Below are 23,974 nucleotides of genomic sequence, written 5' to 3' on the forward strand. Positions count from 1 at the left end.
CAGGGCAGGCGGGCAACTCAGCAAAGATGCAGAGAGCTGAGCGCGCAGTCCAGCTGAGGCTGGGGGTTTTAAGGAGATGGGTCTTGCTTCCCCACCTCTGCTCCTCTTGGAACAAAGGGCTTTTTGGATGTAAATAGAAAAACTTCTCTTGAAGGTCTGAAACAAAGGACTTTATGGATGCAAATGTTATCAGATCTGAGGAAGGGAGCAGGGTGTTTGAGATGCAGATACTGGGCTGCACCTGGGAGATTGTGGAAGATTTATCAGGCAGGAAGCAGGAGGGGTGAGGGCCTCCACCTGGCAGGTTATCAGGTAAAAGGGGGCAGGGCAGGCAGGATGTGAAATCTGGGCTTCCCCTGAAACATTGTTAGGATGACTTTGAGATGCAGATGCATATAGATGTCTTCTCTTTAGGCCTGTCACACACACATAAGCTCATAACTGACTTCCTACCTAACAGTAATACATTGATACAGTGGGACAAATAACGACTGGAGTGCTGGTACATGTTACAACATAGATGAACCTCACCACATACTATGAAAGGCAAGAAGCCAGACATAAAAGACTACATATGATTCTACTTATGTGAAATATACAGATAAAACAATCCTACAGAGACAGGAAGTAGTTTAGTGGTTGTCAGGGGTTGAACTTGTAATAAGGAGTCACTGAAAATGGGTACAAAAGACCTTTTGGGGGTGAAGGAAATGTTCTGAAATTAAATTACACTGATGGATGACTTTAAATATACTGAAAAATCATTAAATGCTACTCTTAAAATGGAAAACTTATGCCTTGAATATACTTTCCTAACTTTTTTTCCTAAAGCCTATCTTATGCCTCAACTTGTTTTCTCCTCCTACCTTTGCCATTTCAGAAACTTTTAGCTCCGTTTTAACAGTTACTTAGACAAAAAATCTTGGAATCAGTTTTGACTGCATTTTTTCTTTTTCATCACATACATAATCTATCATTGCTACTACTAGCTCCTTCCTTACCACAACGCTGTATGCCACCATTTTCTCTTGTCTTGAATGGAACAATTACTCCTTAACCAGCCTCATTATATTTTATTATTACCACTTCGTGATTTATTTTCCATACAACATATTATTCCACTTGTTTGTCCAAAATACTCCAGCACCTTTCTTTCTCATTGAGTAAAATCCAAAGATATCATCATGGTAGGGGTTCAGATAGAATGCAAGTCATCTCATTACATATAAATTTCAAATGAAAAATAAATATTTGAAAAGTACATATGTCTTATTTAGGACATACATACCTTGAAAATAATCATTGTTTATGTAAATTCAAATTTGAGTAGACATATTAGATCTGTGTTTATTAAATCCAACAACCCTACCTCACGTTCACAAAGCTGGTGCATGATCCGGGCTACCATTATCTCTATGGTCTTCCTCACCATTCTTTTTGATCAAGCCATCATGGCCTCTCCACTTTGCAAACAGGTTAATATGTTCCTAATGTAGGACTTTTGAGTTTGTTCCTCTTTCTACCAGAAAAAGTTTTCCTCCAAATATATGCATGGTGTCTCCTCCCATTTCATTTAGCTTTCTGCCCAAATGTTAAATATTCATGGATGCCTTTTCTGATCGACCAAACTAAACACAAATTTTGCGGTTCACATTCTCAGTCCTCTGAATACATTTTATTTAATTTAGGACCTGTTACAAATAGACATATATTATATGTTTTGCTATATCTGACAGTAAAAGCAAGGCATTTCCTTTTTTGTTCACTTATATATGTGAAGGTACACACATTGTTGTCATTAATAAGTGCTCAGTAAACTCAATCATCCATCTTTTTTTTGTTCATTCATATATCCAACTTTTTCCTTTTGTAGATTCTAAGTGTTAACTCACATATGATGACATTGTCAATGTATTAAGAAGTGCATTTTGGAGAAAAAAGTGGAAAAAGAACAGTAGGGGTGTGTGAAACTTTCAGAGGGAAATTGTCAGACAAAAATAGATGTGTATCTGTAGGTTAACAATAGCAGAATGAGATGGATGGGGATAATGTTGCTGCCCTTGTTGTGTTTCTCTGAATGGCAAACCCTCCCACCCAAGGGCAATTCATGAACGAGATCAAGAGACAGCATTAGGGATCCATTTGCCTAGGGGTGATAGTTAAAGCTGACATATCTTGAGTTCCTATCAGGAGTTGCTCCTCCACACTATGGAACTCTGCATTAACATTTAAGCTGATGGTCAAGTCCATAATTTTGTTCTCTCTTCTCCATCAGTTGCTTTCTTCCTTCTAAAATGTTGAAGCCCACTCTTTCCACTGACTCACTCACCAATGTGTACACATTTTTCCCATATTTTCTGTTTTCAAAATTAATCCACTTTTAGGATCCAGTCTTGCTCCATCTTATTTCTCTTTTTCTTCATTCCTTTACTTCCTAAACTTATTACCTCATCTCAGCCATTGTATTTAAATTGAATTCTCCAAGAACACCAAACACAAATCCATTTATATACATATTTTTTCAATTTTCATTCTTCTGGACTTCTCAAAAGAATTTGAAACCATTGACTTGAATTTCTGAAAGTGCTTTGGATTTGATAGTTTATATAAGCCAAAATTCCAATTTGTTTAACTATCTGATTTCATTGAGTTAAATATAATTTTTTTCACATTTCAAATTCTTAAAAATCAGGACACATATTTCAGTATTATCTTACAGGTGATTTGGCAGCATTTTTATTTAGCTGTAATCATTCATCCAACAACTAATGCACCTGCATTGACAAGGGACAGTGATGTTCAGTGGATTTTGCGTGTGCATCTAAGGTCCTCCAGCGATGCTTAGCATCACTCTTGGCACAAACTCTATTATGATAAGAATTATCTTAGTGTTTCAGTATAAGGCATTATCTCATAAGTTTGCCATTCATATTCCTTTCTGTTCCATCCCTCCATGAAGATGATGAGATATTGAGAAAAAGAGTTAAAATATCCCATTTAAATAAACAATGTAGAAGAGTACTTCCAAAAGTTTATGGTAAAATGGAACTAGAAGTATATTTATTTGGAGCAAAAATTTTTTAAAATCCATGTATAGTTTGACAGTATGCATTTCCATGAATGTTCTGAAGATCTGTCACAAATAAAATCTATGAAATATTCATGGCGTTTGAAAAAGAATTTTAAAAAAACCTCATAGGATCCACGATACTTTTACTTTAAATGATTTTTAAAATTTTGCAAGATGTTTGATTTTTGGAACCATCTGTAAGTCAGAAGAAATATTTAAACGATTCTGAAAAGTAAAGACTGTGTTCTATCTACAAGTAAATTTTTCACTCTAATAAATAGAGGGCTATTAAGTGCAGGAAGCAAAGCTCTGAACTGTATGTTTCTAGCTGGATTCTCAGCTTTTGTTTTGTTTTTTAATAAAGCATAGTTTCCCATGCAGTAACATATGGTTTCAATATTTGAGCATTCTCAGCCGTTTTTCCCATATGTTTGTTGTAATCAACTAACCACACATGGCCAAATCCTGCCCTTAGACAAGCATAGAAATGCTCACTGAGGTCGAGGAAAACAAACACATTTCACGCAGCACTCCATGGCCCCAAATCTGGCTTCTGTCACCATTTGCACAAAAGTGAATGGTACAAGTGAATGATTATTAATATGTTTAGAAGTGATTCTGATTGTAGAAGCTCCTCTGAGCTGAGAATGCTCGAGATTAACTGTTTGACTAAGGAGATGTGTAAAGACTTGGAGAAGTTATGTCTGAAGGTGCACACACTTTGGGTAGAGGGATGAAGCACAGGGAACATCATTTGTAATGAGACATGGCAGAGCTACTCAAAGTATTACTCAATTATTTCATTTATTCAACAATTTTAGCATTTTTGCAGACTCTATGTCTACATCATCTGTTTTCCTGAGGCTTTCATTCTAGAGGTACAACACCAACCATAGACAAAGAGACTAATACATAAGCTAGAAAATTATGCAAGTGCCATGAAAATCACAAAGGATGGGGTGAAAGTTATTGTGCTGGGATGAGTAGAGAGAGTCCTCTCTCTAACAAGGTGGAGTTTAACCTGAGACCACAAAGTGGAGAAGGAGCCAGCCATATGAAATCTGTAGTAAAGGTAAGAATAGATCAGCTAGGAGGACGGTCCCATGCATGAGTGAGCTCTTGATTCTAGACAGAGGTGGGATCAGAACTACAGGAGGGGATCAGATAGTGCAGATTTTGCTAGACTATATTAAAATTTGTAAATATTTTTAATAAAACAGTGATGTAAACTTATTTATTTGAACTTGTATATTGAAATATTTAATATTAAATAAAATGACTGAAAGAATAATATTTAAGAAACCAATTAAAGATACAAGAAATTCTACCATTCATTGGGAATAAAAATTGTGACATGATAGAATCATTTCAAAGGCATACTAAAATCTGGGACATAATTTTTGCCTTCTCTAAGCATGGAGTACTCATCTATGAACATAAATTTAAGAAGAATCTTTCCTATGAACATTAATGGGAAAATTAAGGCACAAAAGTGTGTCAAATGTGAACCTCACAAAATTAACACAAACACATATCTATTATAATTTTTAGGAGGTAAAGATTTGAAAATATGAAAAGGTAGACATATTTTGAAATTGTGAAGTGACTTTCAAAAATTGAAGTTTGACAGATGCATAGACAATAAATCTACCACCGCCCCTGTGAAATTTCAATTTATGTCAAGTTTTATTGACTATATATAGCACAATGACATTCATATTTCAATATGAAAGATATTAGGACAACTTGAAAGCAGTTTAATTTTCAAAATAGCAATGGGAGTTTCTGAGTTATAAGAACCTAACTACCCAGCATCTAATTTTCCTGCTTTGATTCTTTAAGGTCATGATGAAAATGAAATCACAGAGACAAAAAAAATCCAACAACAATTAAAGAAAGTTTGGAATCATCAAATAAATGCTTACATATAGATTGATTTTTCAAATATTTGCTTTGTATTTTCGGCTTTCAAGCCATTACTGATACCCATATCACTTTCAAGCAATTAAATATGTTCAGTGACATGCAGAGACCTAAATCAAGAGGGCCTTCCAAAAGGCTAAAGAAATCTGAACTTTGACACTTGTGGGATGCTTGAACTTTGCCTAGAGATTTCAAGAGGACATGGGCTTTGCACAGTAATTTGTAGGTGAATATAGGCATTTCCTATCCATTGCCTGCTTCTGTGAGCTAAATGGGGTTCTACTATTTTCACAATCCCAAGTTTTGGTGACTCAAAACCCAAGTTCATGTCACTTATTTCCATGTGGCTGGTGGGACTTTTTTCCTTTTTTAAAATAAATGTATTTATATGAAAAGAATGGGTTTCACACACACACACACACATATATATATATATAAATATTATATTATTTATATATATATTTATATATATATATACATATATAGTTTTAAGAGTGCAACAATGCTTCACACCTTCCCTTTCGCCCCCCGCTTCCTTTCTTATTTATCTTTTTATTTTTGGGAAAACATAATTTCAGTTTATAATCACAAACTTCATCTTCCACTAAATAAAGAATTCAACAAGGAGAAAGAAAGCCCATGTTCCTCAGGAGTATAGATAAGGGTTATATACAATAATCAAATTGTAAGATGTGTTTCACTCACATACTTTTTTTTTTTGTAGTTTATGTATTAACTACCACATATTAGAAATAACATGAGATTTGTCTTTTTGGGACTTTTCCTATCCACTTGGGAATTCAAGTTGGTAAGGACTCTGTAATTATTGTTTTAAAGATTTATTTCCTATATTTGAGAGAGAGATCTTTGATTTGCTGGTTCACTTCTAAAATGGCTCCAATGCTTGGGGCTGGGTCAGGCCAAAGCCAGGACACCAGAACTCCATTCAGGTCTCCCATGTGGATGCCAGGGGCCCAAGTTCTCGGACCATCATATGCTGCTTTCTCGGGCACATTAGCTGGATCAGAAGTGAAGAAGCCCAGAACTTGAATTGGTGCTCCAATATGGGATGTGGCACTGCATATGGCAGTTTAGCTTGCTTGCTGAACTACAATGTCACCACCTCCATGATTTTTAAAAATTTTTTCATCTTTTTATTGAGATAAATTTTATAAAATATGGAATTCACCATTTTAAAATGTCTAATTAACTGATTTTAATATAGTTTTAATGTTGTGCAACCATCACCACTAATAGTAGAACATTTTCATCACCCGTAAAAGATGCACTGTGGGTGTATACATTAATAGTGGTTTCCTGTTCCCACCTCCTATCCCCCTTATTAAGCACTAATCTACTCTCTATCTCCATGAATTTGCCTATTCTAAACATTTGATATGAATGAACTCATACAGTAGGAAGTATTTTGTCACTGGCTTCTTTCACCTAGTATAATAGTTTCAAGATTCCTCGATGTTTTAGAATAAATCAGTATCTCATTTCTTTTGACCAAATATTCCATTGTTGGCTAAACTACCTTTGTGGAAGTTTAGATTTTTTCCACTTTTTGCATATTATGAATAACACTGTCTATGAACATTTGTATAAATGTTTTGTGGTGACATGAATGTTTTCAGTTCTCTTTAGTTTATACATAGAGTTGGAATGGCTGTGGAATATGGAAATTCTATGTTTACTTTTTTGAGGGATTGTCAAGGGTTTTCCACAGCTGCACTACTTATGTTCCTACCAGCAATGTATGTGGTTTCAGCGTCCCAAAGCATCATCAACATTTGTTATTTTCTCTCTTTTCTTAAATAGCCATTCCTGTGAGTGTGACTGTGTCTCACTGAACTTTTGATTTGCATTTTCCTAATGACTAATGATGTTCAATTTAAGTTTATGTGTTTATTGGCCTTTTGTATATCTTCACTGGACTTCGTGGACTTATACCTATTCTTTTTTTTATGTACTTATTTGACAGGTAGAGTTGTAGATAGTGAGAGAGAGACAGAGAGAAAGGTCTTCCTTCTGTTGGTTCACTCCCTAAATGGCCGCTTCATCTGGCACTGCGCCGATCTGAAGCCAGGAGCCAGGTGCTTTCTCCCAGTCTCCCATGTGGGTGCAGGGACCCAAGCACTTGGGCCACAGCAGAGAGCTGAACTGGAAGAGGAGCAACCGGGACTAGAACCAGAGCCCATATGGGATGCCGGTGCCGCAGGTAGAGGATTAACTAAGTGAGCCACGGCGCTGGCCCTTACCTATTCTTTCTAAAAATTGTTAGTATTAGCACTTATAGTTAGGTATGTGATCCTTTTTGAGTTAAGTTTTGTATATTTTGTGAGGTGGGGTTCAAATGTGTTCTGTGCATTTGGATATCTTGTTTTTCCAATACCATCCATTGGCAAAATAATTTTTGCTCATTGAACATTCTTGGTACTTCTGCTGAAAATCAAGGGAGCATAGATGAATGAGTTTATTTTTAACTCTGAAGTTTATTTCACTTTTTAAAAAGATCTGTTTATTTCAAAGATACAGGGATAGACAGAGGGAAAGACAGAAAAAGAGAGATGGAGGGAGATCTTCTATCGCTGATTCCAAATGTCTGCTACAGCTGGGACTGGGCAAGGCAGAATCCAAGAGCCTAAAATTCCATGCACATCTCCCATGTGGGTGGTGGGCACCCAAGTACTTGGCCAACATTCACTACCTCACAGGTGCTTTAGCTGGAAGCTAACTAGAAGAGGAGGAGCTGAGACTCGAACCAGGCTCTCTGATACGGGATGTGTGTGACCCGAGCAGCAGCTTGATCCCCTGTGCTGCAACAACCACCCCTGCATTTTATTTGGCTGATCTATGTGTCTGACCTCATGCCAGTACTGTATTGAACTGATTGCTGCAGATTTGTAGTAAATTTTGAAGTAGGGAAGAATAAGCCTTGTAAATTTATTCTTCTTTTTGAAGACTGGTTTTCACAATTTGAGGCTTTTTGAACTTCATAAACATTAGGATCACCTTCCCTTTTTCTGAAAAAAAAAAAAAAAAAAAGAAGAAGAAGAAGAAGCCTGTGGAATTTTTATAGGCATTGCACTGAATATGTATGGCAGTATTTTGAAGTATTTCTATCTTGACGGTAGTAAACTTGGTAATTTATGAACAAAGGATATTTTTCACTTATTTAAATCTTAACACTTATTATAATATGTTTTATAGTTTTAAGAACATAAATAAGGGGCCAGTGCTGTGGCGTAGTGGGTAAAGCCACAGCCTGCAGTGCCAGCATCCCATATGGGTGCTGGTTTGAGTTCTGGCTGCTTCTCTTCCAGTCCAGCTCTCTGCTGTGGTTCAGGAAGGCAGTGGAGGATGGCCCAAGTCTCTGCGCCCCTGCACCCACGTGGAAGACCCAGAAGAAGCTCCTGGCTCCTGGCTTTGGATCTGCACAGCTCTGCCAGTTGTGGCAAATTGGGGAATGAGCCAGTGGATGGAAGACCTCTCTCTCTCTCTCTCTCTCTCTCTCTCTCTCTCTCTCTCTCTGCCTCTTCTCTCTCTGTGTAACTCTTTCAAATAAATAAATAAATCTTAAAAAAAGGATACAAATAATGCATTTCCTTGGTTAATTTTTCCTAAGTGTATTATTCCTTCCAGTGCTATTGTAAATGAAATTGTTTTCTTAATTTTTGTTTCAGATTATTTAATCCTGAAATACAAAAATAAATCTAAATTTTTGTATATTAATATTCTGTACCTGTAACATTGCTGAGCTATTGCTAGCTGTGACTGTGTGTATACGGATGTATTCTTTGGTATATTTTGTGTATATCATGGCATTTCAAGAATTTTTGGTAAAAATGGAAATAAAGGATAAGTTTGTTTCAGTGCTAAAATATTTTTAAATCTCTGCACAGTTTTTTCATAATATGCATTTCTATAAGCTTTTTAAAAAACACTCCTATATGTGGTTTTACTTCTTCCTTTCCAATTTGGTGACTTTTTTTTTTTTCCTCTCTATCCATCTTCCCTCCCTCCCTCCCTTCCTTCCTTCCTTCCTTCCTTCCTTCCTTCCTTCCTTCCTTCCTTCCTTCCTTCCTTCCTTCCTTCCTTTCCTTCTTGTCTTTTTTTCTGTCTTCTACTTTTTTGCTTAAATTTTGGATACCTGGATAGAAATTCTGTGCAATATTGAATAGAAGTGATGAGAGAAGATCCCCAGGTCTGGTTCTTGAACTTATAGGAAAAACTTTCAGTTTCTCACCATTAAGTATGATGGTAACTGTGTTTTCCATAGATGCTTTGCATCAAATGAGGCTGTTCCCTTGGTGTTCCTAGTGTATTAGGTGTTTATTATTATGAAAATGTGCCCGTTTTTGTCAAATGCTTTTTCTGTATTTACTGAAATGATCTTTAGCTTTTTCCTTTTATTCCATTAATATGGTCTTGATTGATTTTAATTTGTTGAACAAGCCTTTCATTCCTGGGATATATTCTGTTAGATAATTGTACATAATCATTTGTATATATTGAAGAACTCAGCTTGTTAGTATCTTATTGAAGATTTTGCCCCTGCATTTGTAGGAATATTTCTCTAGAGTATTCTTTGCTTGTGATGTCTTTGTTTAGCTTTGGTATTAGGACAACAATGGCCTCACAGAGTGAGGAATTAAGAAGTGTTCCCTCTAGTTATAGTTTTTGGAAGAATTTGAAAAGGATTTATGTCAGCTCATTTGTAAATATTTGGTACACTATACCAGTGAAGTTGTGCAGTCCTGGGCCGATTTTGTGGTTTGTTTGTGATTGTTTTGGTTACTACTTCAATCTGCCTATTTGTTACAGTTCTATTCAGATTTTCTATTTCTTACTGAGTCACTTTTTGCAATGCATGTCTTCCCGAGAATTTGTGCATTTCATCCCAGTTATCTGTTTGGAATACAATAATTTATAGTATTCTCATACAATTACACTAATTTCCTTTTTAAAAGTATTTATTTAATTGAGAGGCAGAGAGACACAGGGAATGTTATTTAGCTATAAAAAAAGAATAAAATTCTACTATTTCATTAAAATGAATTCAACTGGAGGACATCATATTGAGTGAAATAAGCTGGATACAGAGAGACAGATACAGCATATTTTCCCTTATATGTGGGAACTAAGATTTAAAAAGAAAAAAATGTTAAAAAGAAAAGCAAAAGTAAAGAAGAAATGCCTGTGTGTATCAGTGATATTGCAAATATAGTTTTGTCAAAGTTGTTTTACATCTTTGTCAAACCAATGGTAAAGAATGATATATTACTATAATTTTAATCATCTCTGATTATTTTAAAATAAACTATATATGAATGAAATGGGTATCTCTTCAATTGATTATTGTTTATACCCCTTGCCTATACTCCTGCTGAACTAGGGTCTTTTTACTTGTTGAACTCCTTGCTTAGTGAAACATTAAGCCCTGGACTATAATGGAAATTAAAAAAATCTGTTACCTCAAAATTAAAAAAAGAAACAAAAGGAAGTAACAAATCAAGAAATAAGAAAGGAAAAAAAGAAAGAGGGAGGGAGGAAGGGAGAAAGAAATATATCATTATATTTTTAGATTGTATCTATGAACTAAATGGAATCTGTTCTCTTCATATATATACACATACATATATAATTTTATATATATATATATATATATATATATGGAGAGAGAGAGAGAGCGAGCACTCCCATTTCATGCCTCAAATGCCTGAGATGGCTACAATTGGTTGGAGGCTGAAGCTGGGAGCCTGAAACACAGTCGAGGTCTCTCACATAGTTCCAGGGCCTCAGTCACTTGAGTCAACCCTGAGACCTTAGGGTCTGCACTGGCAGGAAGCTGGAGTTAGGAGCTGAAGCTGGGGATTGAACCCAGGCATTCTGATGTGGGATGCAGGCTTCTTAACTGGTGTCTCAGCCACTTGGACAAATGCCTGCCTTTAACCCTGATTCATTCTTTTTTTTTTTTTTTAAGTTTTATTTATTTATTTGAAAGAGTTACACAGGGAGGTGGGGGGGAGAGGTCTTCCATCTGATGGTTCACTCCCCAATTGGCCGCTGTGGTCAGAGCTGTGCCGATCTGAAGCCAGGAGCCAGAAGCTTCTTCAGGGTCTCCCACGTGTAACCCTGATTATTTCTATAACGTGAGTCATAATCTTCTCACTGTCGTTTCTGATTATATTGGTTTTCTCTAATTTTTCTTCATTAATTACAAGTTGCCTATTTTTAAAATATTTTCAGAGCCAATTTTTCTTTGATTTCTGTTTCTCAATTTGAGTCTAATTTTCTCTTCCTTTTTAAGTTTCTTTTTTTTAAAAAACTTTTTTTTTTTTTTAATTTTTTGACAGGCAGAGTGGACAGTGAGAGAGAGAGACAGACAGGTCTTCCTTTGCCGTTGGTTCACCCTCCAATGGCCGCCGCGGCTGGCGCGCTGCGGCCGGCGCACCGCGCTGATCCGATGGCAGGAACCAGGTGCTTATCCTGGTCTCCCATGGGGTGCAGAGCCCAGGCACTAGGGCCATCCTCCACTGCACTCCCTGGCCACAGCAGAGAGCTGGCCTGGAAGAGGGGCAACCGGAACAGAATCCAGTGCCCTGACCAGGACTAGAACCTGGTGTGCCGGCGCTGCAAGGCAGAGGATTAGCCTAGTGAGCCGCAGCACCGGCCAAGTTTCTTTTTTTCTTTTTTTTTTTTTTTAAGATTTATTTATTTATTTGAAAGTCAGAGTTTCAGGGGGTGGGGAGGCAGAGAGGGAGCAATCTTCCATCCATTGGTTCACTCCCCAAATGAAAGCAAAGACTGGGGCTGGGCCAGACTGAAGCCAGGAGACAGGAGCTTCATCCCTATATACCATGTGGGGCCCAAGGACATGGGCCCAAGGACATGGGCCACCCTCTGCTGCTTTCCCAGGCACATTAGCAGGGAGCTGGATCAATCTTAAGCTTTTAAAGGGCAGGAAGAGCAGAAGGGGTATAGCTAGTTAAGGGCAACACTGATTCTATAGGTTAAAGCTGCTAAGCTTCTCCAATCAGTTTGAAGGTCACAGAGCCTATGGTATCTTTCCAGTTGGTCCTAATGGGCCTGGGCACACCCAGGAGCTGTTTGCCTGATTGGTAATTACAACACCCTTCAACAGGAAGTGGGGGTGGGGGAAATGTTCCTGGGGCTCCTTCTGCCTGTTAGCAGTCAAGGCATCCCAGGAGGCAAGGGGTGCCACACCCTCCTAACCTCCTGGGGTAGGCAGGCAGGGTCCCAGCCAAGCACAGGATCACCCACACCCCTCCTTTACCAATTTAAGATGGAAGATTGAGTTATTTATATGAAGTCTTCTTTATTAAGGAAAGTCTTATAGCTACAAATTTTCCTTTAACATTTCATAAGATTTGATAACTAGGGACCGGCACTATGGCACAGCAGGCTAAAGCTCTGGCCTGAAACACCAGCATCCCATAGGAGCCCCAGTTCAACTCCCAGCTCTTCCACTTCCAATCCAGCTCCCTGCTAATGCACCTAGGAAAGCAGCAGAGAATGGCCCATTCCTTGGGCCTCTGCATCCACATAGGAGTCCTGGAAGAAGCTCCTGGCTCCTGGCTTAAGATTGGCAAAGCTCTGGCCATTGAGGCCATTTGGGGAGTGAACCAACAGATGGAAGACCTCTCTCTCTGTCTCTATCTCTCTCTGTAACTCTTTCAAATAAATAAAATAAATCTTTAAAAAAGTTGATAACTTTTTTTTAATTTCTTTCATTTCAAATGTTTCCTAATTTCTCTTGCAATTTTTTTATTCAATTGATTATTTAGGGGTATATGATTAATGTCCCCATATTTTTGAATTTTCCATTCCTGTCTTTATTGATTTGTAGTTAGACATCATTTATCATAACATACTTTTACATATTTAATCCTTTTAAACCTACTGAGATTCAGCATGAGATCCAAAGTTGGTTATTTATGGATAATGTTTCATGTGCGTCTGAGAACAGGCATTCTGTTATTATAGGGTGAATGTTCTATACAAGCCCCTTACATCTATTTGGCTTGTACTGTTGTTGAAATCCTCTGTTTGCTTATTGATCTTCTGTCTAGTTCTAGCTATCATTGAAGAATTGAAGAATAATTATTATTGATCTATATTCTCCTTCAATAGTCAGTTTCTTCATGTGTTTTTCAGGCTGTGTTGTTGGGTTCATTTACCAGTATATTTATAATTGTTTTATCTTCTTGATAGTCTGATCTTTAGGTCAAAATAGAATGTCTTTCTTTTTCTCTATTAACAATTTTTCCTTTAAGTTCTATCTTTTATTATTTATTTAGCAATTTCAACTTTTTTTAAATTAGCATTTGCATGAAATATCTGTCTCCATCTATCTTTTTTCTTTGAAGTTATGTTATTTAAGCTTCCTTGTCACATACTTTACTATATATTCTTAGTTTCTTTCTTCTAATTTCCTTGAAGCTTACAATGAACATTTTAATTTGTAATGGCTTCAGTAGTATATGAAAGCTTTGTTCTTATATGGCTCCATTCCTACTCCATCTTTCTGCTTTTCCTGTTATAAATTACTGTTTCACACATTTTGTGCCTGAAAACAGATTTACAATTATAGCTTCAAGCAGTCCTATTTTAAATAAAATGGGAAATAAGATTTATAAGCAGAAATTCATTTATAGTATTTTATTTTATTTTTAAAGATTTATTTATTTATTTGAAAGTCAGAGTTACACAGAGAGGGGGGAGGCAGAGAGAGAGAGAGAGAAAGAGGTCTTCCATCCACTGGTTCACTCCCCAATTGGCTGCAGCAGTTGAAGCTGCGCCGGTCCGTAGCCAGGAGCCAGGAGCCTCTTCCAGGTCTCCCACGCGGGTGCAGGGGCCCAAGGGCTTGGGTCATCTTTTACTGCTTTCCCTGGCCATAGCAGAGAGCTGGATTGTAAGAGGCGCAGCCGGGACTGGAACTGGCACCCATATGGGATGCCAGCACTTCAGGTCAGGACGTTAACACACTGCACCACAGCTCCGGCCCCATATAGTATTTTATTTTTAATACACTTTATATTTACCTATATTATTTCCTTACCCCTGTACCTTTCTGCATATGGATTGAAATGTTGTCTATTGCCCTTTTATTTCAGCCAGAAGAATTACTTGTTTGGCAGATATGTCAGCAATAAACTCGGTTTTAGTTTATATGAGAATGTCTAAGCATGTTCATGTTTGAAGAATAATTTTACCATATATAGATCTATGTTCCTGCTGTACTGTGGCCTCTTTAACTTTTTGTTTGTTAAACTATTTATTTGATGGCACCATTAAATTTAAAATGTTATCTCAAAAATAATAAATAAGATATAAAAAAGAATTCTTGATTTTTTTTTTTTTTTTAGTGCTTTGATTACCTCATTCTGTTGCCTTCTGGCCTCCATGGTTTCTGAAATCACATCTTATTCTTATTTATGATCTCATTTACGTGTTTTTTTTCTTACTGCTTTCAAGACTTTTCTCACTCTTTTTGTCTCTCTGATGTACCCAGTTGTGGATCTCTTTTATATTATATAATTCGGAGTTTGTTTTATTTTTTGCATGTAATGATTAATTTTGAATCAAATTTGGCATGTTTTCAATTGTTATTTTGTCAAATACTCTGTTCCTTTCGACCCTTTCTGGGACTTGAATTCAATGTATGCTGTTTTCTGTTTTGCTTCATGGTCTCCCATAGGTCTTTGAGACTGTTTTCATATTTTTGAAAATTATTTTTTATCTCTGTTCCTGCTCCTCAGAGTAGATATTCTCAAATGATCTAATATCAGATTCACTTATTCCTTGTTTTACTGACTTAAATCTGCTCTTGAATCACATTAGTGTATTTTTCATTTTAATCTTTGTACTTTCAACTCTGTAACATATATAATTCTAATATGTTGATATATGATCAAGTATTTATAAATACACAATACCCATATATAATAAATATCTTTCTGGTATTCTTTAATTACTAAGGAGCCATTCTCTACTTTCACTCTTTAGAAATTATTTCAGTTATGTTATGTCTTGTACATATTTAAATACCTTACTTAAGTCTTTGTCTAGTAAGTCTAATGCCTGAGATTCCTTGGGGACCATTTCTATTTATTGATGTCAATTCCTATCTTTGAACGACATTTTCCTATTTTTAAGACTCTTAATTCTTTTGTTAAAAACTGGACATTTTTAATAACATGATAGGTCAATCCTGAAGATCAGATATCCCCTGAAAAGTTTGTTCCTGAACTACTGTGCTATAGCTGTGTATAGAGTGCTTTTAAAGTATAAACTTCTGTACTCTTCCAAACTTTCAAGGTCCCTCATAACATTGAATATTCTGTACAAGAAAGTGTATTATTTCTAGGTGTTGCTTTATTTTCCAAAGTGGCTGGTAACAATTAGGAGTTTTTCGTTCCCAAGAAACTACCTTCAGAAAGCATTCAACTTTAGTATGATTTTTCTGTCAGAAAACAGGATGGATAATATTAACATGGGATGATTTATTGGCACCCTATATAAAATGTTTCATGTTTAATTATGTATTCATCAAAAAGTTATGATTTTGGTCAACAACGGAGTCAGCTTTAAGAAACAGATGTTGTGACACGGTACATTGAGTTCTAAGACAAGAACAGAAAGTATTCATAATTCCGTAATTGGGTTGTTATAGGACTTTTTACCTTTGGGTTAATTTTCTTAATAGTATAATGAAATTAGTTAGATCATTGTTCTGCTATAATCTAAATTCACAAATCTCTAACTTATCTGGAGTGTTGTGTATTTGCCAAATTATGCCTTATATGATGCAGCAGATTTCTTTCTCACAGTGGAACTTGTTCAATATCTGGCAAATATTCTGTTTACTCACTTTAAAAATCAGTGAAAAAATGGCTGGTTTCTGAAGGCTTCTCTTGACACATGATATTATTGTGTTCCTTTCCCTTGGATATGGCATGTCTTATTTCTGCTAACTGTGATGATTCAACAATGAAAGAAAATATAGTTCTTCAGTGATTAAAAAAAAGTTCAATACCAACCTACTTAGTTTTCAAGATGCTAATGATCCTTATATAAATAGAGATCTTTACAAAAGAGAAGTAGAATCCATGAAGCTAATATCTGGAACCCTACAAGACTCGTCCAGGTGCATCACTACCATCCTGCATCCTTTTTATTCTGCCACATACCCTGTGGGGAAAAATGTGACAAGTGATTTTTTAAAAGGAAAAATAAAAGTAAGATGCTCTAACATCTTTGTCAAACATTACTACTGACGAGAAAACCTTCACTAACATCTATAGCTCCATTCTAAGAGTTTATATGTGTGCCTCGCCATTGTCCCTCATCTCTTTAGTGCCAGCCTATTTTTGTCAGGTCCTGATGCACGAGGAAAGCAACATGTAGGTACTGGCTGTAGAGGCACAGAGCAATGGAATGGAGGCATTCTAGTTGAGTCTTCCTTTATCTCCCTGAGCACGGCATGTGACTGTGAGACTGTCTTTCATCATCCCGAGGATCACGCACAAGAGGGTAAATCTATTTCTAAGGACTTTCAAAAGACAAAATTACAAATCCATTCTAACATTATATTTCATTTCAATGTTATCATTTCATAACTTAATGTATAAATGGGAAGATGATCCCACCTTTGTTTTTCTTAAGAAAAACAACTCATGAGGACATCAGTTCTGAAAAGGAACCAGCCATCAATGCCATGATCTCTTCAATGTATGTTCTTTCCACTAACACTGACAGTTCAATATTTTGCTGTCACAAAGCAGTGTAAATAACCATGGTGATGACTCCATTGAGAAAGTCCCCAGAGTATGAGAGTAAAACCTATTTATTTTAGCAAACCATCCTGGGTGAAATGCATGCCCTGAGCCTATAGTTATTAAGTGACTCAAAAATCTGTACTTCCTTGTCTTAAAATTCAAGGTAGAGGTGAATTGTTTTTCTCTGTTAATTCTGTTTCTTCTCCTTAATGAAAGTTGTGTTTTCATGAATGAAGTGAAAACCCAAGGCAACTTAAGGAACTTCACAATCTATTATGCAAACATTCTCACTAAACATTTTATGATAGTCTTTGTGTAATAGAGTTTCACTTCCAGATTCATCTATCTCTGCAGTATGGCCCTAATATTAAGCACTAAAGTTACTTCTTTAATATTCAACTTAAGGGAGAGTGTCAAGCATATAAAAATTGGTCATTTAGTACAAATTCCTTTTTTGACCAAGGTATTGGTCTGAAATTTTTAGACCAAGATGTATTTGCTGCCGGCGCCATGGCTCAACAGGCTAATCCTCCGCCTAGCAGCGCCGGCACACCAGGTTCTAGTCCCGGTCGGGGTGCTGGATTCTGTCCTGGTTGCTCCTCTTCCAGGCCAGCTCTCTGCTGTGGCCCGGGAGTGCAGTGGAGGATGGCCCAAGTGTTTGGGCCCTGCATCCACATGGGAGACCAGGAGAAGCACCTGGTTCCTGCCTTCGGATCAGCGCGATGTGCCCGCCGCAGCACACTGGCCGCGGTGGCCATTGGAGGGTGAACCAATGGCAAAGGAAGACCCTTCTGCCTGTTAAAAAAAAAAAAAAAAAAAAAAAAAAAAAAAAAAAAGATGTATTTGCTAATGAAATGATCTTGATATATGTTAACTTTTGTCTTTCATAGAAAATCCTAGGGATCAACATTTTCTTTTTTAATTTATTTAACAGGTAGAGTTGTAGACAGTGAGAGAGAGACACAGAGAGAAAGGTCTTCCTTCCGTTGGTTCACTCCCCAAATGGCCGCTACAGCTGGCACTGGGCCTATCCGAAGCCAGGAGCCAGGTGCTTCTTTCTGGTCTCCTATGTGGGTGCAGAGGCACAAGCACCTGGGCCATCCTCCACTGCCTTCCTGGGTTACAGCAGAGAGCTGGACTGGAAGAGGAGCAGCCGGGACTAGAACCGACTCCCATATGGGATGCCGGCACCACAGGCTGAGGATTAACCAAGTGTGCCATGGCGCCAGCCCTGGGATCAACAGTTTCAAAGGGTCCACGCAAATTCTAGAGGTACTTCTTGATACAAACTCTTCGGGTGTGGTTGTATCCATGTCATAAAGCTTGGAAGAGTTTATGAAAATGTTCGTGGACAGAGTGCAAACAGCTGGATGAAATCAAAGATCGAGATGATACACAACAGGTGAGCTCTTCTACATGCTAATAATGATGGCAAGGCTTAGTGTGAGCCTCACCCAATGGGCAGAAGGGTATTAATCTTGTAAACAGACTTCAGTGCCTGTGGCAATTCAGCACATACTTTGTGCTGTGTACACAGAGTATTAGTTGAATATTGTGATTGACTGCAACTACCATTGCAATATAGTGAAAAGGAAGAGATGACAAGATTTCCTTATTTATCTGTCTAGCAACCAACCGACAAAAATCTTGATCCGTCTTGTGCCAGGCCTTAGCATAATTTCCATGTATTTTTAAAGATAGGATCACATTTAAATTCTATGTTTAAAAGACAAACAAAGGAAAGCAACTAAGCAAAGATCTCAGAAGAGGAATGACCAAAGAAGTTTGAGAAGCATGTAGTATTTGAATAAGCTTTTCAATGATAACAGAGTCCTTGCCAGAGCCAAATCAGGCAGAGGTGGAAAAGGATAGAGAAAACTACCAAGGTGCAGCACTGTTGGCATGGGAGCGGAGAAAGAGGACTTCTGGCAGGTGCTTGTTGAATGTCAACAAGTCGAAGCAGTCGAATTGTAAAGCCTTGGAGTTTTCTGATGGAGCGGAATGAAAGCTTGTTTCCTGAGAGTAAGAGACAGGAGTCGAGTGAATGATTTGGATAGAGGAGATGGAGTTTGAAACAGTTGTGTAGCATGGGTGAGAGGACTGATGAGAAACAAACAACAGTTTCCAGGTAGCCCTGTGGATCTGACTGGGACTACAGATCATGACCATAGAGGGTCATGGATGTTTAATGGGGATTCAGGAACACCTGTGAGTTTTCCAGGGAAACTTTGGGGTTCTCTCGAACAAGAATTCTACATGGTAGCTCTCTAATCTCAGCAGACAACAGTGTCTGAATTCTAATCAATGATCTGTAGCTATGTGCTGTAAGAAATGTTGCTCCACGTCACAGGATGAGAGGAGTGATTAGTGACTTCACGCGCAGCCACAGATAAACACATTTCTTTGTTTCCCGACTGTGCAATGTCCCTGAACTCTCACACTCCATCTCTCTTTTCTATTGCCTCTCTCTTTGTGGCCCAGTGTCAGTGACGTCAGAGGCTGGTAATCATAGAATACTAATTATCCACCAAAGTAACAATTGTGAAATCTTTCCACTTGAAGGTTTTGGTATTATAGCTACATTAAGGGAAATGACCAAAAAGGAACCAGTCCACGTGTATAATAAATTGGGTCCTTAGCCCTCATTTCCAAACTCTTATTTTCCATTACAGCAACACAAATATTTGTTAATGGTAAGCAATTAGCAATTCAGTTTCAATTTGTAAAATCAATATCTTTAATATTAAATAAGTGGTATTAGAATTATGTATCTCGTGCTAACTAAATAGAAAAGCACCATAAATCCTTCATACCATAAAACTCTAGGCAGAGTTAATTCACAGCTAAAACTTGAACTAAAACTCTGAACTGGTTCAGTGAAAGAAAATAAATGATCCAGAATATCATCATTAATTTTCTCTGTTTCTTTAATATCTCGTGATACTTTCTTTCACATGGGTGGTTAAAAATAAGCATTGATGATCATAAAAAGGAGTAAGAATGTGGACTTGCCATTCTACATAGACTGATAGGAAGCAATTTTCCTGGATGCATGAAGGCCAATCCCAGCCATGTCATAGGACAGATGGGACAAAGCGTGGTTCATATATGTTCAGAATAATTTCTGAGCTTTTCCCTTAATTTTAGTGATATTAACAGGTAGGACACTCTGGGACTCAGGCACATGAGAGAGGTGATAGTTTTCAAAAGGGGACTGTCTGGGCTGCATGAGAACACCAAGCCTTCATCCTAAATTGTGCAGACATTAGTCTCCACTTAAAAAGTATGCCAGGAAAAAATTGCCTGATCACAGTCATGTTTTAAGATCTTTAATGCTTGTCTATGATTAAGGGTAAAATGGCTTTTTTTTTTTTTTTTTTTTTTTTTAGAAATTCTGGCTTTCCTGTGAAGATCGGCCTCTTCCTAAGCTGCAACAACTTCAAATATTCTGCTGGAAGCGTCTGCACAAGAGGCTTCTAGGCTTCAGTCTGCCACGGGCCCTGGAATTCTACAGGGTCTAGAATCCTATGGTGTACGTCTATTCATTTCAAATGGTTTTCAAAAATAGAAAAATGTGAGAGGATGAATGCTTAATATTAAATGAAAAGGATCTTCTGCTACAAAGCACACATTCTGCCTCTCTTGCACAGAGTCATAATTTCGAGGTGGAAATTTATATTCTTAATGTAATTTTAAAGTGGAACACAGCTTTTAAAACAGTAAAACAATAAAGGTGGCCATGCATAGCTTATAGATATCATTGTGCTGATGGTGCCTGCGCAGAAGGTGTTGGAGTTCTCCATGCTCAGGTTCCTCTCAAAACGAGACAGGACACCACAATCAGTATTAAAACACTTGAACCGTACGCTGAGAAAATAAAGAACAAGAGAGAAGAGAGCAGGAGAGAGATTCTTGTAAGTTTTGCATCACCACTCTTCTAATACTAAAACTTAAATTCTCATTTGTTTCTGCCTGAGTTCTCCAGGCACTCTGTAATGTTAATTATATCTTACAACTCCGGGATATCATTAAGAATATGTGAAATTCTCATTTATATCATTTTTAATTTGCATTTATTCTTATATATCTTTAGGGCTTGAATAATACTAACAGGTAAAAATCAAAAAGTCAAACAAAGACCTCATTATGATAGAAATGGAACACGTAGGTGGCAGTGCCCTGTACCCACTAAATAGAATGTGGTGTTTATAACTATAGCTACCAGATGCTTTATTTTCCAACCACAGGATAGAGGCCCAGTAATGCATTTCTGTTTTCAAAAGAGACATTTTTGCAAATCAAAGAGGGTCCAAGAATGTGAAGAGACATTGAAGGTACTGATTCTCTGGCCCAGTGCTTGCCTCCCAGTCAAAAGGTTGTTTTGGAAATCAGTTACATCAGTTTTACCTGGGCAATGTTGTCTTGTCAAGTGTATTAGTTTCCAATCTAGGTTGTGAGGGATGTGAAAACTCTGAGTACTAGTTGTTCATTTCGTCTCATATTTGAACATTTGTATCCGAGTGCACTAAGAAGGCTTTCATTTTAGGATCAATTACACCATACTGATACATGAAAGTGACGTTAAACCTTATGATTCTCATTAATAAGACCGTACTTTCCCTGGGAGGGAAAAATCTCTCATTGTGCTCAAAGCCTCCCGATGATCCTTACCAACATAGGTCATAAGCCCTTCCTAAACAGCAACAAAAGAGACCACCAGGAAGGAGTTCCCACTATAACTTTCAGCCTGCTCTCCTGCCACGCCCCCCTCTGGGCATCTCCACAAACAGCCAGGAAAGCACCTGAACTTGCCAGGGAGAGTTGGCTGCGAGTAACAACAGGCTTTCTGGCGGTGTGCGTGTGTGTGCACGTGTGCTCGCCTCCCTTCATTTTGAGATTAAGATCTCTGCCTCTGGAAAGCACCAGCAAAAGGCATCATATCGGGGCTTAACATCAGCCATCAGGTCGTCCAGGAGAGGCTCGGGGACCGCTTAGGACGGGAAGTGTTTTTGTCGGCAGAGGGTCTTCTCTGGCAGCCTTCCACGACCTCCCACTGCTGACAAAAACTCGCAGCCTGTCCTGTGCGAAGCGTGACCGCGCGGCGGAAGCCGCTGCTTGCAAGCACTTGCAGGATTTGCCTCTCAATTACTATGTGCACCGAACTCACTCACATACACCTGACATAAGCTCTGCGTGGTAGGAGACCGCCGGAGGGCGGCTGTGCCGGCCCCTGGCTGCAGATGGATGGGTCTCTCACAAGCGACGTCGGTGGCTGACCTGCAGCTCACCGCAGCCCGGGGCGCCCACGGACACCTGGCCTCTTCCCTTGTGGTAACCACGCACCTCCCCAAGCTCACTCTCCCTGATGAAGTTGCATAAAAATCAGGTTGTCAGCCAGTGCTTTTCACTCCAGCGTGCGTGTCCCCAAGTCCCACTTATCTCTGGCTCTAATGAAAGGAGTTGCGTGCCAATGTATTTAAGAAAAAAAAAAAAAAAAGCAGATTTTTTTTTTCTTTTTTTCTTGCAAGTTGGGTTTTAAGGTCCAGAACTGCGATGCCTTCGGTTTTTCCGCTGCCAGTACGACAGTTAATTAACAAGACTGCATCAAGAGTGCTGTGAAGGTAAATCTTAAAAGGCACAAACGGGAAGGGAAAGCAAATTATTTAAAATGTCAGAGAAACCAAGGCATTCATCCTCCCCGCTGCACTTTCTTTTTCATTAATAAAATATACATTGTTTTTCCGCCTGCAAAAGTTATTAGTAGCAACACAGTCGGCACGAAGCTTTGTCTCTCCCGAAATGAAGTCTTTGTTTAGGGCTGGGTGATGTGGGTTTTGTGCCATTGTCTAATCTGTCAGATTAGATGAGCAAGTGTATTTAGGGGTGCAAAGATGTGCAGCCACACCTGCTGTGCAAAGCTGTGAATTCACAACTCTTCTGACTATTAAAACGTGTTATGCTGGGAGCCCTTTTGTTGTAAGGGAACTGTTGGTGGTTGGGTGTTTGAAGTGGCGCAAGTGTCAGGCCCTATCACCATCATAATAATCATTCCAAAAATAACCTCATGTTTTGATCATTTCATGTGAATGTACAGCAAATTAAAGGCTAAACACCTTGTAGACTGGGCAATGTTAAATTGATTTTACACTCAAATTTTTCTAAGCAAAACCAAAAATTTATTCATGGAATAATAGTCCCAGTCCAGAAACACCATTGTCATTTGAAAAAGAGTTTGAAATCATGCAGGAAGCAAACAAAGGATGCACAATAAAATATGAGGCCCATATTGTGATGAAAAAGTTATTGTCAGGAAAATGGTAGTGAATGTGGTCCTTCTAGAAAGCTAATTATCTTGTCTTATTTGCTGATGCTTGTGCTTTTCATATGAATGCACCATGATATTTTATTTCCTAAACTAAATACTGAATTATGCTTAAACAGAGATAGTATTTTCAATTTATCCCCAAGTACATATGATGATTTCTTCCAAGTTCTCTTATTTTACTTTGCTACAATGTAGCTGCATTTACTAATCTTAAAAACAAGAAAGGAAAGGTAGTATTAATTGGTTTATGTATTAACTCATCATTCAGGTTCTTATATGTGCTTTTCTACCTAATTTGTGCATTTGTATATTTTTTGGAGTATTGATGTGCTTTTAAGATTTTTTTTTTTGAGTGTCTAACAAATCTGCAGGAATTTCTTCAATGGAACCTAGCAGGGTATTTACTGAAGAATGGGAAAATATTTTTTTTTCAATATTCTAAAAAAAAGAAAAGGATAAAATGTCAAGCCAAAATAGCCTCTGTTGGCACTTTTATAACTGTGAGCAGCTTGTGGCAGGTTTAATAGACCCTAATCTAGAGAGGCCTTTTTAGGGACCTTAGACCTGGATGGCCTCATTAATTCAAATGGTACGTGACAGTTCAGAGGTATCCTAAAGCAGCCATTACCTGCATAAACAGGCTCAGATGCCAGTGTGGCACGTACACGGTCCTCAGATCAGAATTCCTCATACTCCAAAGCTATGATGGGAGAAAACCACTGAGATATTAGACTTTATCTCCATAAGCACTAATGCAATCTGGTCGTAAGTTACAGGTGATTTCTTTCTTAAATGTTATAATATGATCCCAGAAGAAGGTATTGCAAACTTAACCGAGGAAAGATACTGCTT

The sequence above is a fragment of the Lepus europaeus genome, chromosome 15 (assembly GCF_033115175.1).
Source record: "Lepus europaeus isolate LE1 chromosome 15, mLepTim1.pri, whole genome shotgun sequence".
NCBI lineage: Eukaryota > Metazoa > Chordata > Mammalia > Lagomorpha > Leporidae > Lepus > Lepus europaeus.